We start from the raw sequence: 16,127 nt of genomic DNA, 5'->3' as shown, positions 1-16,127 counted from the left end.
TGAATTTCCCTCTGGGATTAATAAAGTGATCTATCTATTCCCATCCTCCTCGAGTTTCTGCTGATATATATAGGAACCGTATATATATATATATATATATATATATATATATATATATATATATATATATATATATATATATATATATATATATATATATTTTTTTTTTTCCTTATTGGTTCCAAACATTATTTACCTATAAAAAGATTTTGTGAATGTGTTTGTCTGTGTGGATGCTTTTGAATGTTTGTGTGTGTATTTGTATCTTGTGGGGCGTAGTGTTTGTGTGTGTCACAAAATGGTGTTGCACAGTGGCTAGTGGGAATGCAAAAATGGAAATCGCATGGATGGTTCCGGATTCTTGGGCAAGCTCACCCACTTTTCCAGACAGCTCTGATGGGCTGTGCTGTATAAATAGCAGCTTCTGACTCTGATTTACCACCCCGTGGACTCCTCCCAGAGTCCACTAGCACCGACCTTCAAGGTGGACACAAACACACAAAGACAAGTCTGCCTCTTTTCATGCGAACTTCAGCAGTTTACAGTAAACATCAGAGTCAGGAGGGAGAAGGGAGTTCTATAATTAAAAGAGAAAGGTCACCCATGCGTTGGTACCTGTTGACCTTCGTCCTCTAGCTACTGGTGTCTTGGCCACTGAAGTCAAACTGTTATAAGATGAGACTGGGCTTAATTAATGTGTCTTTATTTTAGCGTGAAGGGATAGAGGGCGTAAGTAAGGTGTGTGTGTGTGTGTGTGTGTGTGTGTGTGTGTGTGTGTGTGTGTGTGTGTGTGTGTGTGTGTGTGTTTGTGTGTGGGGAAAGGAGGTCGTCAGTACATGTGCGTGTCCATACCCTTAAACTGTCTGCAGAGGACCACATTCCTTTATAGCTTACTGTGAGAGAGAGAGAGAGAGAGAGAGAGAGAGAGAGAGAGAGAGAGAGAGAGAGAGAGATGCTCAGCTGTTTTTGCCTTAGGTGGGACTCTGGCATCTGAAAGACACACGTGGGTTCAGTGAGTACTGCTCTCTGCATCAGTTTTAAACATTTAAAGCCTCATGCAAGTGACGGGATCCGGTGTCATAAGGACGCATACGCTGGAGAAAATGTCTCATCATCATGGGGCTCTTTGTTCTCATTAGCCTCACGCACGCCCTCACACACACACACGCATGCACACACACACACACACACACACACACACACACACACACACACACACACACACACGCACGCACGCTCTCACACACAAACACATGCATGCACACACACACACACACACACATACATACACACACACACACCTGCGCGCACGCACTCACACACACAGACCAAGCCTTGTTTAAATTGAGCCTGGCTAGCCAAAAATGTATGAACATATCCAATATAAAATCTATCATTATCCAATATACGATTGGATAATATTGTCCAATCATGTGTCAAGTTTGGATTAAAAAAAAAGTGAGTATGGGCCTGCTGACTTCATTTGATTATTTTAGTCCAATTAGATTATTTAAAGAACACCAGTTACCGAAGAAAGACAAAAGGGCAAGTTTGTTGTTTTTTTATTTAATATATTATGTTTTTTTTTTATTAAACATTGCACATAATTCCATTTTCCATCACATCTCATATTGCTGCCTACAAAATGATAAGAAGGTAGAAAAACTCAGACAACCAATTGATGAAAAAAGAAAGGAAAAAAAAATCTAAATAGTGAAGAAGAAAATCTGAGGGTCCCAAAAATAACGGAGCATCACGTGAAGGAGGAGGGTGAGTGGGTGCTAACACAAACACAACCGGGATGCACAGTTCTCAAAAACAAAGCCTCATGCATAAGGAAAAGGCAAGACTGTCCTGAACGCACATGAAGAACGGTACGCCTGGAGATTTTCACCTAACCGTATTATACACTTCCCAGCGCTCAGAGCAGCGCACGCTCATCACGGCCTTGCTGTACTCTGCGTTAGTGATGAGGCTCTCGAGATGACACAACACACAATGCCAATAGCCAGCAGACTGGCGTACAGGGATAGCGGGAGGGGTTCTCGTGCACGTCGACCACCAAAAGCAGCCTGGACCGGCCTTTCCGGCATGCTGAGCTTGTGAGGAGTATTTTGGCGCACTAGTCTGTTTCTACAGGTGACAGAGGATGAGTTCGGAGGCATATGATATGATAGAGGCGGTAAAATGATCGGCCGGCTGAAATAGATCTTCCCCGGTGAACAGTGCTTGGCTTGCCTTCTGTTACCATGGCGAGGAGGAGGGAGCAGCCAGCCATAAGGATCCCATGTGCATTACTCTGCCCCATTGGAGTACTTCCTTGCCTAATGGAAAATATCTCCTCTCTAGTTATACCTTGTAGGTCTACATAATATAGTCACGCAGGTATAGGTTATACTAAAATAGTCATTATGCTACAGGCCATACAATAGAATGTAGTGCATAAATTATAGCTATTTTTCAAGAAAAGCTCATTTTTAGTCTTTACAAATATTACGATAATTTAGAAGTTTTAGAAGTTTTAAGTTGCTTAGTGAAGTTTTAAACTTTAAACAGGTGCTGTATATATACAGTAGTTCGATACGTGCTTGCTAAACACAAGGTCATTATGGTTGAGAAACATACTGATATGTTCAGTTAGTCATAACTCTGAGTTGGTGGTATTGTGTGTTGTATCATCGATATAAATGTTTTGAAGGCTGTCTAGTTAAAAGAAATTGCCTCACCATGGGTTACCTCTATTTGTTTGTTTATCAGACAAATTATTTAGCAGAAGTGACAGGCCCATATATCATTTGAACAAGCAAAGCAATATCTCAACAAAGCTATCAGCTGATCAAATCATTCCGGAATATTCTGCGTGAACGGCGCTGCTTTGCTTCAGCGTGTCATTACAGCACACCATCGTCTTCCTTGCTTGTTTGCTTGACAATCCATGCTAACACAGACCCCTTGCGGATGGTTGGTAATTCTTGGCTATTGACTGGATGTACGAGAATGAGAGACATGCACATTGCATCGCAGCGTAGAAAGGAGCTCGTCGCATTCGGATGGAAACTGTCTCTGTGTGCTGGTGGCTGCCCAGAGCTACGTGCCGTGGTGACATCATTATTTTGCTAGTGTATTTATTTACATATTTGTGCCACACGCATGTACGCAGCATGTGGCGCGACACGTCGCCCGGGGCGAGACACTCCAGCCCCAGACAGAACTCCACCCCAGCAGGCCACCATCTCCTTACTCTGTACCTCGGTTCCTGGATGTTTAGCGCTAAATCCACTCCTGAGGAAACGTATTCACACACAAAGGGCACGTGAGTGGGGCTACAATGCTCAGGGCGGCGTGTCGCCCTGTGTTTGGCCCTCCAGGAACAGCAGACTCGTGTGTTTTGCATCAGGTAGATGGAAAATTCTGGTGGACCTCATTTGCTTTAAGGAGCATGGCCAGCTATCAGAAACAGATGAACACGAAACAGAAAGTGCAATTGCAAAAGAGCAAGAACAAGAGAGAGAGAGAAGGAGAGAGAGAGAGAGAGAGAGAGAGAGAGAGAAAGAGAGGAGAGAGAGAGTCTATGGTTGCTAGATCTAGCATTCACTGGCTGCTAAATAACCTCTAGGGACCAGACAGTTGAAGAAACACAGAGGCTAAAGACAAGTAGATCAAGGAAACATGGGGTCTGGGAGCTGGAGATGTCTAACAGTCAAAAAAGTAGAACTTTCTCGAGTGTGACTTCTTAATAGGACACATCAAAATAAACATCATCTCTTGCACATGTGTTCTGTGCAGCTCACTCGGTCTATATCTCCAAAGAAAAAGTCCCAAACACAGAGTGGAGTTGAATTCAACTTTGGTTATATAAGAGTCAAGGCTAGATTTAAAAAAATAGATAATACACCTCCAAAGTACTTTGCATACAGATGAATTGAATGCATTTTCATGACAACAAAGCAGCCGTTTCATCCTTTTAGATATAATCTACCTCTTCAAATATTTCATTTAAGAAAAGTCCACACATCCTTTCAATAACATCTCTTGACAGGCTTATCTCTATTCTGAGCAGATTGCAGCAGGTGCAGTTTGTGCTGAGAGTGAGAGAGTGAAAGAAAGAAAGAAAGAAAGAAAGAAAGAAAGAAAGACAGAGAGAGGTTGAGAAAAGAACGTGGGCTTGTATGCATAGGTCCATGTCTCCATGCATGACTGAATGTGTCAGACAGAGAGTAGAGTGTGTGTGTGTGTGTGTGTGTGTGTGTGTGTGTGTGTGTGTGTGTGTGTGTGTGTGTGTGTGTGTGTGTGTGTGTGCGTGTGTGTGTGAGAGAGACAGAGAGAGAGAGAGAGAGAGAGAGAGAAAGAATTGTGGGATGGGAATTTTATAGGATGTTTTGTAAATATTCACAAGCATCTTTACCACTCTTCTCCACGTAGAAAACGCTTGTGAAATGACGAGGTGATTTGCAGTGCAGCGTTCCTGTGTCTGCACGCGTGAGCACATCATTGTTGTGTTGTCACTGTGTGATACTGTAATTTGCTGCCGTCTCTGTGAGGGCAACAGCATGGGGTGATAAAGGCGTAGATTAAACTGGTGCCTAAACTGTTTGGAAGAGCTCAGATCAGCACCAATTCTGTAACATTGCCCTCTATACCTTAGCAATGGAGGCCCAGCGTAAACGTCCAAGGCTGTTGCTGTTCTGAGTACTCTGATGAAATAGGCTAGCAGCTCAGTTCATAATGACAGTCAGACGTGGAAATGCATTCCAAAGAACATCATCTATGCCTCATCCAATCATTTCAAAGAACTTTTGCTTCATACCCTCTAGCAACTCCCTTCATGCCTATATATGGACTAGTCAGAACCAAAGCACCACCAATCACAGCTCAGTTCCCAGGACAGTAAGACCACTAATTCTAAGAGGTATAACTAGATGTTAGGTTGTACTCTTTAAATGAATTTGTGCTGCAACAGTTTGCCATGTTGTTATCATTTACACGTGGAAATCTATTTTTTATTTCAACTTTTTATTTATAAATTCTTCTTTTTTATGAGATTCTTACCTTATGACTTTATCTGTTGACACGTAAATTGCCCCAGTCCCAAACACTGGGTCATCCCTCATATTGTTTAATACCCAGATGTACTGTACTACGCCAAAATGTATTAGGAAATATTAACATAATGCACTATTGTGTATTGTAGTTGCAGTCAGACCAATGTCTCACGCCCGGGGCTTTTCATGCTGATTTGGTCTGTGAAGTTTAAAGGCCGGATAGTTGTGATGAGGCAAAACGTGATATTTGTGGTGTATGCACACGCCCAGCAGTGTGGCCAACAGCAGACTGGGCCATCTGAGTATGTGGCACGGGGCCAGACACCCACCGCCATGTGCTGGACACACCCGGGTCTCCATCACACCTGCCGCTGTTTCTCCTCCAACGTTTTACCTCTATACCAGTCTCCCCACTGTCTGCACTCCTGAGAAAACCCTGGCTCACCTTGCAACTCTATTTGCTATTTTGTGATTTTATATTAAGTGGCAGCTAGCAATACTCTATATACACCGACGCTATAGTGGACGTACCCTCTAAACACCTTGTGTTTTTTCCCTGGGGGACCGTTGCGACGGGCCGTGTGATGAGATGAGGTGCTAGCCCTGCATCTGACCCCAGTGTCTGTGATATCGAGTCCGCTGACGAGGGGTGTGGAGTGGCTTTGATCCTGCTTGAACACGCTGCTAACAAAAGGCCGTGGGAAGCCTCCGTACTGACACCAGGCGCCGGTCTACACGCTCACGCCCTGCAAGCCTGCTCTTTCGGTTCAAATAGGAGATAGAAAAACTAGACACTGCAGAGAGAGAGAGAGAGAGAGAGAGAGAGAGAGAGAGATAGAGAGAGAGAGAGAGAGAGAGGGAGAGAGAGAGAGAGAGAGAGCACAGTCTTGTTTGCTTTGCAAATCTATTAGCAAGCCCATCCAACGGAAACAAGTGTCCATATTACAACCAAACATATAGTTCTCTATTATATTAAAATATTCACATCTGTTTTGTACAAGACACAGATTCACACATAAGAAAAAATGTCAAAAAAAAAAACAAACAAACAAAAAAAACACGCCAAGCTTTTTTTTTTCTTTTTTTGATTTTTTAAAAATAAGTTTGGAATCCCTCTGCGCAGAGATGTAGTGTACTGAGTCTTTAAGGCAATTGTCAGGGGCGGGACATAAATGGTGAGTGACGCCTGGCTTGATGATGGACTTCCTGCCTTACTGGTGGTGGGAGAGCCAGCACTGTCCACACTCTCCTCCGCTGTCCAGAGGTGGTCTCTCTCGGGAGGACATCGTCAGGCCTTTGGGTTCCATCGAGCTCAGTCCTGACGCCTGTTGCCATGGGTTCTCATTGGCGGGTCCTTAGTATGGGAGCACTGTTCACAGGCTGCGGGACTCCCATGGACGAGACACTGCACTGCAACAGAACACAGGCAGAGAGCGCTTAGCAATCGTACAGGAACATGCAGCTTCTGTTTCAGAAAGTATATGAATGCACTACATTACACTGCATCTTTATATTACATTCAGTTATTTGTAATGTTCAAATATGTAAATATACTGATAGATTGTAGGATACAGCCTTCTTAATGTTAGTTGAGAACAGTGCATTACAGTGCTGTAAAACAGTAACCCCCCTCCACCCCGGAACAATCACGTACAGATTCACTGTAAATTATTCATAATACTCTCAAACTTTGATGTATGAGGCATTCCTAATCAAAGGTAATGATATCTTTGCCAGAGTAACTGGGGAGGAGCTATTGGCCGATTGACAGGAGGCTGCCTGGAGTGGACTGCTATAGAAAAAACCTAACTGTACCCCACCAGCCTGTGTGGACCAGCTAGTAAAGCTACACTAGCACAATGAACCCCTGACCACAGTCAGGAAATGAGGCCTGCTTCTAAGAAGGGGAGAGAGAGAGGGAGAGAGATTAAGGGAGAGAAAGTAAGAAATTTGCTCTAATGTTGAGTAACTCTGAGTGGACTCTTCTTGTGTCATGTAGGAAATTATCTCAATTACAGACGTGTATGATTTCTAAAGGATTTGTGATGTTTCTGTGATTCATCCAGTTTAAGAAACACAGAAGTGTTTCGCACATAAACACAGTAATCAAAACCAAGCATTGTAGTACACCACACAACAACGGTCATTTCGACACACATTCAACATTTGTTATCCAGTGTTAACATCGGAAATTACCATCGGAAATGCAGTAGCATCAACATAACTAAAAAACCTACTCACCGGGATTAAAAGGTCTGCTGATTTGAACTCTGAATATATTACCTGTTTGCACCACTGTTTATTTTGTGACCATCTGAATGTGGGTTTGTGAAAGTGCAAACGGTAGACTTGCAGTAAATCCACGAGGTTGCAGTTCAATTACTTTAAGCCCAAGAGGAATGAACGTTCATGTCCAGTTCTTGCATATTGCTTAGAACACAATTATGCAGCAGAATATATCCACATTATTGCCTGCATGCTGACTGCATCTAAGTGGAAGTAAAGCAAGAAAATGAACAATAAAATAAACAGTGGGCTCTAAGCAAACTGGGCAAAGGCAGCAGACGACTTCAGATGTTTTAAAGGAGATCTATTAAAGGGGAATATAGTCCTATCGTGGCCGAATGTAATGAGTCAGCCTGCACCATAACGGCCCCACTGCAAACAGCCTCGTGCAAACAGCCTTCGCACGCCCGGAAAATAAAACATCCTTCGCTCAGCCTCTGGCTCTCTCCCTCCTTTACTTTCCCTTCCTCTTTCTCTCCCTTCTTCCCTTGCTCTCTCTTCCTGTCCTTCACTCACCAGTACCACTCTCACACCGTTTCCTCTCTGCCCTTCACCCTAGACGATATTTTTCAGATTTTCCTTTCGCTGTGTAAGTCCAAACATGACTCAATAAGGAATTCTGTAGTAATTGCAGCCAAATTTTGTTTTCCAAGCTGTCTCATTCTGGGGCTAATTTTAGGTGGCTGGTGTTTGGGGCCTGTGTTGGGAACTGAAGGCATCATTGCGGATCTCAGCAGAGAGAGACGGTGCGAACTGTCTCACAAACAAATACACGTCCACCTCACAGCAAAAAAAACCCCAGAAGATTCGGTGTTGGCTGACAGATTAGTAAATAGATGAGAAGAAGACAGACATGAAGAGTTAGATGGTGGAACACTGTACATGTTCAGAACACTGCACATGACTGCAGGATTTCAGCGATAAAAGAGAGATAAAAAAGAGATCAATATTTGCTGGAAAAGCTTTTGTTTAAAAAATTGAGACATTAGTACAATGATTTAGTACAGTAAAATGTTAAGTGACTGTAAGATACCGTAGTTGGACTAAGTGGTTTGTTCATGAAGGTGCAAACACACTCAGGCACCTACAAGGTTTGCGAACCCACTTGATTGATCTGCATTTCTGCATGAATGACTAAAGATGAGATCTAATCTTCATCTAAGTAATAATAAATAATATTTTATACATATATGTAAAATATATATTATTATAATATATATATATATATATATATATATATATATATATATATATATATATATATATATATATATATATATATATATATGATTTATTATTACTTATAATATATAAATATATAATAACTTATATATTTAGTAAACAATGGCTTCTGATCCGGCATTGCAGTGAGGATTGGAGGATTGGCCCGTTCCTCAACTCAAAACTCAGTTCATGTATATTCTTGAGCTGTCTCTGTTGAACGACCTGCTTCAGCTCACTCCGGTGTCTCTCAGGGGGACTGAGGTCAGGACTTGGCTGTTCTAGAATGCAGAATTTCTTTTGTTTGAGTCACACTTACTGATTTGCACCTGCAGACTACATCACTCACACTCTGCCATTCTGGTACACTTTGGATCTCAACGGTCCCTCATCAATTGTAAGCCCCGAGAAAACAAATTAGTCCTAAACCTTCACAGCTAGCTGAGGTGATGTAATGTGTATATTGGTCCAATTTGGTCTCCTATGTTTACAGTACTTTTTTTTCTACAGTACTGCAGAATTTTAGGACTGCCTGCCATAGAAAAGGCACTATTGTTGTTTTAGTATTCTTTTTTCCGTCAGACTCACGATGTTAAGCTTAAAGGATGTGTGCAGATCTCTATGGAGCATCTATGTCGCTTCTTTGCCTCTTGATTCAAGACTGATTGCTCTTGCACTCATCCAGTGAGCTTTGGGTCACTCACTCCTGGACAGAAGCCACTGTGCTGAATCTCTTCCATTTTAACTATTTGTATGAGTGTAGACTGATAGTGGCCCTAAGTGTGCAGAAACAATTATGATTCCAGTGTAATGAGACTCCGAAAATCTTCTCTGGTGATCTTCTCTGTTCAGCACTTGACTAGGTGCCCCCCCCCATGGCATGAGATAGTCCAACCCAGGCCTAAATTGATCAGAATCCAATTACCCTGGTTGAAGGGCTCTCAGTCCAATCTTTAGGTTTTTGTTCTCCACCAGCTTCTCATGTACATTCAACAGGTAATTAAGTCCTGCAGGACAAAGTGTGTTGGGAATTAGAATAGAACAAAAACCTGGTCTGACTGGGGGTCATAGTTGTCATGCTCAAACAATAGACTTTAGATTTTAGACTTTAGTAGTTGAATTGTATATATAGCCAATGCAAACAGACAAAATAATAGTTTACTTACTAGACAAGAACCTACTCTACAAAATATCAGTGTTTTCACATTCCAAAATACTGCAAAACATAAAATACATTAGTTTTATTATTACTCTTGTGCACCTGTGCTGCAAAATGTATAGCACTTGAGAAAGTCAATCTAAGTCAGTTCATAAAAGTAATATCCACATGTAAGGGATCTCTCTCTCCTCTATCTTTCTCTCTCTCTCTCTCTCTCTCTCTCTCTCTCTCTCTCTCTCTCTCTCTCTCTCCCTCTCTCTTAGACAGACACATTCTCTATATTTAGGTCTTATAGTGTTAGTATGCTGCAGAGAGCCTAAGAAGCCTCGTTCTGACCAGATGTAATGCCCTGGACATCCATGCCAGACCCGCAGCCCAGGCGGAGGCCAGACCACAGTTAAGTGAAGCTGCTCTCCTCCGCATGTGGGCAGAGAGCATCTCCAACATCTGGGGTGCACTACACTGAGTGGCTGGGAACAGAGGGCAGTGGAAGTGTATGTAATCAATTACGAATGCTGGCAGTGGTGCACCGCAAGGCTCAGAGAGACAATGAAGACCGCAACTTGAACCGCCATGTGCCGTAACAGTTATTGATATCTTGCCAAAGACACTCTCATTGTCTCTGCAGAGAGCCGTGCCTTTGACAGTAGCCACCGGCAATTATAAATAATACTTGCTGTAGCAGTTATCTGAACCAGCCAGGGGGGTGGTTCATATCATAATAAGGACATGACTAGTCCTCAGCCAACGACACGGAAACGTTAAAAAATCGACAACGACAACATCTGACGCTAACAGCGATATCACAGGAGCAATTTCACAATTTTTGTGTAACACAACAGGAGAGCCTTTGTTAAGGTAATCTCCAGGGTTTGGACATCAGTGTGTATTTCACAGACAGGGCACAGCAACATCCTTCCTGAGTGTGTTGGAAGTACGCTGACTTTTTCGGCTTCTGCTTACACCATGATTAATTTACTGCAGATGGTTTAAGATGTTCAGCTAACATTCAGCCATCTGCAACTAGCATCAACATTACCCATCACATATTAAATATTAAATTATTAATGAATTACATTAACTATTTCATATCTAAAACTTTGGCCCTAACATCAACCCTAACCTTATAACTAACCTAAAACCTATAAATATAAATGCCAGACATAATTGTCAGTACAGTTTGATTAGATACATTGTTAATAATGTAATTATAGGTCTTCCATTGGGTACAATTAAAATAAATTGAAACCTCTTAGCTAACTTAAATGTGTTGGAATTTGCGAGGGGTGCTATGCTTAGATACAGACATAAATTTCACTTTACTCATCGTATTAAGCATTACAATCAATGCTGAATTGCCAGAAACTTGCCAATGCATTTGCAGAAACTGCTCTGCAAATGCATATGTTCCAAAGCGTGGATTTCTGCAAGCCATAAATGTGATCACACATTTACTGGACACACTTGCCTTCTGTTATCACACACTAACCCTATTTCAGGCAAACAGGGAATGCACAGTATGTGCTCTAGTGCCAGAAGTTTTGCTGAAAGCATTTAAAAGTGTATGTGAATTTTCACAAGCTGATTAAACTGCACTTTCTGCCAGCACTTAAGACAGAATTCTCAAGTACTCTCTAGAGGCAGAAAGATGACCCAAGGGTCAGCATTTTAAAAAGGGGGAATCCACCAAATGTCTAGGACTGTGTAATATTGTTTAATACAATTAAATGTGTCCTGTGACTATTCCAAACCTGGTCGTATTTCGATTTTAAAGAATGCTTAGGGCTGAAGGACTATGTCGATGGTTATTTACCAGGGTTGTCCCCAGATGCTGTTGGTGGCTTGCCACTACAAAGAATGATGACAGATCAGTTTCTAAGAGTTCTACCAATGACCTTGCTGCAAAAAGCAGTACAGAAGAGGGCATAGATGGTACCATGGAAACATGGTTGTAGTTATTCCTTGGGTAGGTAACACCGGTATTACAGATGCTAGTAACAGCACACAGAGCAAGTAGTCTATATGGCTCAATAAATCATGGACACCAAGGACAATAATATCTACATGGATACTGGGGAGTGCAGTTGATAAAACCAGGTTACTTTGAGAAGGTATAAACTCATTACTCCATTCATTTTCATCCATTATTTAGATAAGAACCGATCAGTGTTCCTGTATAGCATAAAACATTTGAGGCTCTACACTAAATGCAGAGAAAGCATTACTGACACTAAGAATATTCACCAACACTTGGTAAAGTGTTTCACAATGAGAAAAATTATTGTTATTATTTTTTGGAGATTACCTTTAATTTGAGGCTATCAAAGGACAATGTTTATAAAAAAGCAGTACAAATTCATCAAGGCTGTTTTAGGTCAGTTCCAATCTTCCCCATCATTTCTCGGTGTTGCCAGTGAGATATTAGAAAATGCTATAATAACTATTATTATCAATTCAACAATACATTTTGTAGCAGGCAGGCAGTTTGGCACTTTAGGAAATTAAAAGGAACTGTAAATTTGATATACCTAAACACTTTTATAGGCTTCCACAATTTCATGCTTCACTGGTGTTCGGTACCATTGGAGTTCTGCCTCACTCCCAAAAATTGGGCCAGTTTCCTCTCGCTTGTCTGGACTTTTAAGTGAAGCCAGTACTGAGGACAAGAACCCAACCGCAGCTCACAGGGTTCTGCTGCAATGATTCTGCAGCAAGTGTGATGTGTGATGTGCAACAGGGCACCAAGTCCAAGGAATGCACAGGTGGGAAACCAAACATGCCCAAATAAGGATATCAGAATGCACAGGTGGGAAACCAAACATGCCCAAATAAGGATATCAGAATGCACAGGTGGGAAACCAAACAGGCCCAAATAAGGATATCAGAATGCACAGGTGGGAAACCAAACAGGCCCAAATAAGGATATCAGAATGCACAGGTGGGAAACCAAACAGGCCCAAATAAGGATATCAGAATGCACAGGTGGGAAACCAAACAGGCCCAAATAAGGATATCAGATATCATTTTACTTCACGATCTAATCACTTTTTTATTCTCTTTGGAGCTGACTATAAGACTTTCTGATGAGAACTGTAGTTGAAATATATGTACCTACAGCAAACATTCATATTTAGGCAGCAATTCTTAATTATGTGAGCTTTGCAGGCTGTGTTGCTTTACATGTGCATAATACAGCGTGTGTAACTATGAAAGACAGTACAAAGTAAAGTTGTTTTTAGAAATGGTGACTGATCAAATAGTTGATGATTATTCCAAGTGTTTTACAGAGCTTTCTTTAGACATGTCTACAGTCTCTGTGAATGTTCACTTAATGTCTGCAAGATAAATCAATGCAAGCGATCAGTCCTGTTTGATCTTTGGCTTCAGATATGCAAAATTTCTCTTTTGTAGGCCAACGTTAAGTCTGCTCAATCCCCGTGATCCAGAGCCCCGTGCGATATTCTCAAATCAAACCTGCCTTAAATGTCAGCTCGGGGTCCCAGCCAACCTGCTCGTGATTTAGCCAAATGTCGATATGTGATTGGTTATAGCGGCGGGCCTGTCAGGGAGCTGAAGTGGAGAGGCAAGCGTGTCAGTCTCAGCTTGTGTTTCCCATCGTCGTGCCGAAGATTTATGAAGCGCGTTTGGCCTCATCAATCAGGCTAGCGCATCTGCCACGCGACTGATCAGGGCAGTCATTTCCCGCCCCGTTCTCATCTCTTTCCCCGCACGGGTTTTTATGCTTCTCTTGACCTTCATCCCAATCGGAGGGGAGCAGCGCTAATGCGCCAGACGGGCCACAGCTAATGTCATTCACGCCCTGCCACCAGAACCTTCGCTGGTCTTCCACCGCCCAGGATAAAGAAACATTGGCAGAACGTTACAATTATAACTGCCATAATTCTAACATATTTCAGTATGTAATGTTACATTAAAGGTTTATTATTGGTAGTTACATTTATATAACGCCTTTGTCAAACCCAAAGGAGGCATTACAGGCAGAAATCACCTTTATAATCAAATCACACACACAGATGAGACGGGGTAGCCAGTCTTCACACAGCGTCCACAGCCCAGAGCCCCGTGGGGGACTGCACCAGGTGCAAGGTAAAGGGAGGAGGTTAAGACACCAACCATCACTGGATCTATACACAGATCAAATCAACCTAGCTACCATGTTTTTGGACTGGTGGGAGGAAACCGGTGGCCCCGGAGGAAACCCACGCAGACACAGGGAGAACATGGAAACTCCACCCAGATAGGTACTCAACCCTGTGGCCCTAGTGCTGAGAAACAAACACACCAAACATTAAGCCATGCTGCTACCCAATATTTTTAATATCAAACACACACCAGTAAATGACAGGAATATTGCATTACACAATGTATCTGTACGGAAAGCCAGATTCAGCCAGAAGAGAAAAAATGACCTGAAAGACAGCTGGCTGAGTTTCTTATGACTGATCTAACATGCAGGTTTAGATACCTTAAGGCCATGACTGTAGTAAAGCAATTCTACTTTGAAGTGGAGTTTATATTTACCCTTACGTTTATGGCTTTTTGCATCTGATCCAAAGTGACTTGAATCGTTATAATAGTACTGAAAGTTTATATTCAAGATGTGTGAGAAAAGATGCAAGCATGTACATGCTAATGAGCTGTTTTACTTTAAAACTAAACACAACACCAAGCTCTGTCAGAAAGCATACACAGCTGTACCATAAAGAAGCATCACTTAATATGTGAAAAGTGCATATACATCCAGTCCGTAAACTAATCACTAACCAGGTGAGAGTTAGTGACACCAAACCATAATCAGCTACTAATGAAATTATGCATACGATCTGTTGCATCATCACCAGTCCAATGACTAAGGGCGTACTCACACTAGGCACGGTTTGCTGGTTCCGTGCTGGGGCCCGGTTATCCCCCCTCCCCACTCCCCCTCTGGCCTGCACTCACACTGGCTTTATCAAACCTGCCCGAGCACGCTTATGTCACCACAACGTGACTTTATTTGGAAAAAAAGCGCGCTCGCACAACACTATGGAGTTCACGATTCTCTTTTTATTGTATTTTTTGAGTCGTTTTGGGAGTGCAGAAACACGGTGCGAGCACAGATTTATCGATAATTTAACACAACGATTGTCTGCTAATCGCTTTGCCGCTATGACTGTTTAACGTGAGCGTCGCATCACTGACGTCATGTTTGAGTTCCAGCTAAATGAACCAATCGGACGAGGCACCAAGCGGGCCTGGGCACGGATAGCGCTCACACTAGAAGCGAACCGTGCCCGAGTCCACATGAATCGTGCCCTGACCCACCTCTTCAAGCGGGCCCGAGCACGGTTAACTGATCCGGGCCCGGGCACGGTTGGAGCGATCACACTAGCCAAACGAACCGTGCTTCGGCAGGGAACCGTGCCCGGGCCCGGATCACAGACCCTAGTGTGAGTACGCCCTAAAGAAGTGGCAGGTTGGAGTGGGGTGAGAGAAGTGTGGAGAAGAGACTTCCAGCAGGCCTATTGAACGCCATGACAGAAGAGTAGTGCTTGCTATAGTCTCAGATTGGCCGCATTAAGAAAAACAGCCCAATTAAAGCAGTAGGTTCAATAAGTTACCCAGGAATGTAGCAGGAGCACGACCAAACTATTAATAATAGCATCGACAAGGCATGTTTGCGTCACACGAAATGACAATGTCCAAGAATATCCTGTGGGAACTACTACTCTGGCATTAGGTTAAAGTTCAAGTATCAAACCAGAACAAATTATGTGGTTTTTTACAAGCAATCGCTTTATAATGTACATCTGCATGCTAAACTAAACTAAAATGGTTGCTGTACCATTCAGAAATCTCCTAAGCAGCAGCATGTCACTGAATCTGAGGATTATCCTAACACTATACTGCAGGCTCACCTTAGGCTTTAGGGGAGTTTAGTCTGTGAGGACAAACAGAGATATTCGATGTGGATGCTAGTCCAAGCTTGGCGAACTTGAATGAACAAGGTAGGTGAGCATCACTGGGTGAACTCAATCATTGCCCCCCTGACCCCACCCCACCCCTCACCCCTATTTGGTGGTTAATTTCATTAGAAGCCAACGTCATGGTCCATGATTGATTGCTGAAATGACTGGTTCAGATGGACCCAGTGCTATACAACTAAGCTAATGATAAAGCAATAGTCCCAATAAGTTGACCAGAGTAAATACCTGGTCCAGGGCTTCATCCCAAATTCACCTTAAGACACCATCTCCAAATCTTACATACATTTTCCTATCGTTCCTTTAATATTGTGAGTTTGCGCAATTGATCTGTGATATAATGGAGTGAAAAGGCATGTTTTTAACGACATCTCAAGGCTCTTAGCAACAGACTGATTTGTTGCTTATTATATAAAGGCCCTGAGACACAATTGT

At 42.4% G+C, this 16,127-nt stretch overlaps 1 protein-coding gene across 2 annotated transcripts in view; it reads right to left on the bottom strand.

Annotated features, from left to right (window-relative positions):
* Positions 1–1,596: 1,596 nt before the first annotated feature.
* kcna4 (potassium voltage-gated channel, shaker-related subfamily, member 4) overlaps positions 1,597–16,127 on the bottom strand; it is a 36,853-nt gene continuing 22,322 nt past the window's right edge. For both annotated transcript variants that reach the window (XM_076998715.1, XM_076998723.1), the window contains one exon: positions 1,597–6,452. The gene's annotated coding sequence lies outside the window, so the exon portion shown is untranslated. The remainder of the gene's footprint in view (positions 6,453–16,127) is intronic.

The sequence above is a fragment of the Brachyhypopomus gauderio genome, chromosome 1 (assembly GCF_052324685.1).
Source record: "Brachyhypopomus gauderio isolate BG-103 chromosome 1, BGAUD_0.2, whole genome shotgun sequence".
Lineage (NCBI taxonomy): Eukaryota > Metazoa > Chordata > Actinopteri > Gymnotiformes > Hypopomidae > Brachyhypopomus > Brachyhypopomus gauderio.
This window is presented reverse-complemented; position numbering and strand designations above follow the sequence as displayed.